This window comes from Neofelis nebulosa, chromosome 14 (genome assembly GCF_028018385.1).
Source record: "Neofelis nebulosa isolate mNeoNeb1 chromosome 14, mNeoNeb1.pri, whole genome shotgun sequence".
NCBI classification, from domain to species: Eukaryota; Metazoa; Chordata; class Mammalia; order Carnivora; family Felidae; genus Neofelis; species Neofelis nebulosa.
In genome coordinates, this window is record NC_080795.1 from 55400164 (window position 1) to 55403785 (window position 3622).

Below are 3622 nucleotides of genomic sequence, written 5' to 3' on the forward strand. Positions count from 1 at the left end.
GAGGCAGGAAGAAAAGTGATTGGGCCATATATTGTCACCACCAAGGGCATGTCAGTAGTCAGGAATCTCTGAAATTTATGTTTATCTGCTGCAGCGTGCTGAGAGAATAAAGGTGGGCGGGTATCCCAGGTGTATTAAGACAAATCTCTCAACAGCAGAAGCAGAGTTAGGATGGAAAAAAAAAATCCTTGCCCTTCAATGGCAGGCACATACATATGACAAGAAGCAAATTCAGACTGAGCATATAACCCCATCTGCCCTTTAATTGTAAAGGCCAACCAGTGAGGCTCTTTCCCCTTCTTCCAGTTCACCAGTTCTTCCTCCCTGCCATTCCAACAGTATGCAGCCCAGCCTACTGGCAGTATGAGAGAGGATGGATCTGCTTGTCGAACTGTGGTGGCTGCTGTCCCGCCCCAGCATGTTCAGTCTCCAGAAGGAAAAAAAACACATTTGTATTGTCCTCAGGGCGGTGCAAATGTAGACCTAACCTCCCTAACCTGGGTGAAGCAGGATGAAAAACCAGCTCCTTGTCAATCTGTTTCTGTTTAGTGTACACAGATCAGAGGGGATTCGGTGTCTGTAAACACCTGGAAATTTTGTTTCCTGGTTACTTCAGCTTTTTCTCTTCTCTCCTTAAACAGCTTTCAAAATCCTAATGGAAAGTAGATGTTTTAGTGATATTTAGTAGGTTATTTTTTTAACTTAAGTGGCAATAGAAAAACATCCATAGTTCCCTGAGGCACATGTCAAGGCTAAGAAAGGCCTTTTGAAAAAAAAATGCAGCAAACCTCTAGGATAAAGTAGAAAACACAATTTTTGCCCAGTCAAAACCTGTAGGCTCCCATCCCTAAAGTTCTGACTAGTAGCCATGGTCCATTATTCCATGTCCACTCAGGCACTGCTGACCAAATCCCACTTTTCACCCATGGTACTGGTTCTGGTATATATGGATCAGAAGTCCATTTGGAGAAAATTAATTCATCTTCTAGAGGTTCATCAGTACTGTGTCCTGAGATTTTTAGCTCCCCATCAAAACTGCACTCATGTGGCCACAAGTACCTAAAAGCTCCTTGATATGTCCCCTGTGGCCCCACTTTGTTCTCTGTTCCACTGGTTTGAACCACAACACGTCCTCTCTGTTGAAGTGCATGCAACGCAGTACCATCAGCTTAGTAAAACTTTTGAAAGGATGGCCCCTCAAAACAGCTCTCTTGATGACCATTCTCTCCAGATCCACTGGCAATAGATGGCCTGTGGCAATGAGGCTGTGCATCCTGTTGTCATTCTGTTTGAAAAGCAGCACAAATGCAGAAGGAAAAGTGATTGGGCCACATAGTGTCACCACCAAAGCCACATCAGCAGTTAGGAATCTCTGAAATTTATGTTTATCCCTGCAGTGTGCAGAGAAGAAAGGTGAGGCTCAGAAGTGCCTGAACGCACCTGGAAGATCAGCTCCTCTTTAGCTTTCACGGGCTCAGTGTTGCCAGGGTGTCGGCTCAGTGCCAGATTCACTACTGACATCTCTGGTCATCAGCTAGTAGAGAAAATGCAATCAAGAATGTTCCTTGCTTGAAGTACTGAACCACTGAGACGGACTTCAGACATGAAGCGTGACATATCAGCCAACCTCAGCTCCTTCAATCTCTTTTTCCCTCAATTTCTTTAAAATGCACTTCCTAGTATTAGTAAAGATCTGAAACTGAAAGTTCCAAGCATAATCTTGAAGAAGGCTTTCCTCAGGATCCCATGAAGATGTCCAAAAGTTCTTGAGGCCTCTGTATTTCTGAAATTGAATTCTTGCAGCTATGTCATGGGGGTGGGTGGGTGGGTGGGTATCTCCTTCATCTGGAGACATCTCTTCCAGTCTTTCTTGTTTATATTTCTCCAACATTTTCTTCCTCAGCCTCTTCCTCCACTTTCTTGTCACAGACTACTCCAGTAGTCATAGTTTCATATCCTTCCCTCTGTTCCTCTTTACTGTTTTCCTCCTGAGATTCCTCTTCAATAAAATCCTCAGGTCCCATGTCATCATATTCATCTTCCCCACCACTTTCCACCATCCTCATCCAAAAATCTATTCTACAAGCTAATTTGATATCCCTTTGGGAACCTTCTTTACCACCTTGGGACTTTCCTTCAAGAAATAGTTTGCCTCTTTCAGCTCCTCCTTAGTGGGACAGGTTAGCTTCCATTGGATCTGGGATTACCTCTGTTTACAAAGATTCGTGTCTATCAGGGTCTGCCTTCATTAGGATCTTAAGGTCTTCCTCCATACCAGCTACAGCATCGATAGCGGGTGTATATAGGCGGGAAGGCCCTGAACAAAGAGGCAGAAAAGGTAGTAATCCCCAGTGCTGTTCCAGCCTTCTAGTAAACCAAGAAGGAAGAGGATGGAATCGGCCTCTTGAGCCATGTCTAACACAGTGTGCAGATTCCTGGCCTTGCAGCTGTGAAAACTCCTGATGCTTCAATGCAGGGCATAACAGCATAAAACTATTGGTGCTACTTCACTCATTTCAGTGTAGTGTTCCAGTGTCCTTATCCTGAAGCCGTGAAAGTCCTCTGGCAGGGAAATCCTGTTGTGCAGGGACACCACCAGTACCTGATGAGGAAGGTCATCCTTGCCACCCAACTGTCTCTTCTCTGCCAGAAAGACCTCTTTCTTCTGCTTTCAGAGCTGACTGGCATGATGCCTCTGTCTATTCTACTGAGCTCTTATCTTACCTTCTTGCTTAAGATTTTCGGTGCTAGACAGCCCTTGCTATCCCTCTGCATGGATCCTGGAACTCAATGCTGCTTGCTTTTCTGAGTGTTATTATGCTGCTTGACTGGGCCAGAAGGATGGGCTTCCATGTTGCTACTCATGTGTACCCAGTCAGCCTGGGTCAGTGTGTTTTAATCAGAGACACAAAAGCCAGTAAGAAACATTATGCAATTATGGGTACTGATAAAACCTACATAAGTCTGTAGCTCATGCATCTGCTGCTGTTTCTAATGCCTCACAGTGTCCAGTTTGGGAAGAAAGTGGAGGTGACATGAAGTGAAGGGAAGAGTAATGGCAAACTGGAATATGCAAAAGTGATCTGGAACCTAGGAGGTAAAACTACCAATGTTGATGAATTAGACATCCAGAAAAAATGCTGATGCACTTGACCATAAAACATTACAAAAACCCATTTCCAGGATCTGGAGAAGCTAAACGAAGATATCAGGCAGGAGGTAAAGCATCAGCAACGTAGCTGCTCCCTCAGGCCTACAAGGCATGTCAACACAATCTCAACAAGATATGTGGGTGGCAACAGCACCTAACCTTGCTTGCTAAGCATTGACATGCTGTTGTTTGACTTTGCCTTCCAAATCTTCTGCAAATTTCTCTAGGTTAGGCCAACCTTATCCCAGAACTATGAAGGCATGGGAATTCAGAAGGGACACAGTTCTATCTGAGCTAAATCAACAGAATTTAAAGTCCCAATAATCAATTTTTGTCACCTGGGCCAATACATACAGTATTTTAAACTATACAAAACTTCCAAATAAAGGTAATGGCAAAGTGATGCTTCCTTTATAATGATGCAACGGTTCCTCATAACAATAAAAAACTTGCTAATCTTTTCCCAAAGAG

The 3622-nt window shown here is 43.9% G+C and overlaps 1 pseudogene; it reads right to left on the bottom strand.

Moving 5' to 3' along the window:
- Positions 1-824: 824 nt before the first annotated feature.
- On the bottom strand, positions 825-2853 carry LOC131494538 (pre-rRNA-processing protein TSR1 homolog; annotated as a pseudogene).
- Positions 2854-3622: the final 769 nt, after the last annotated feature.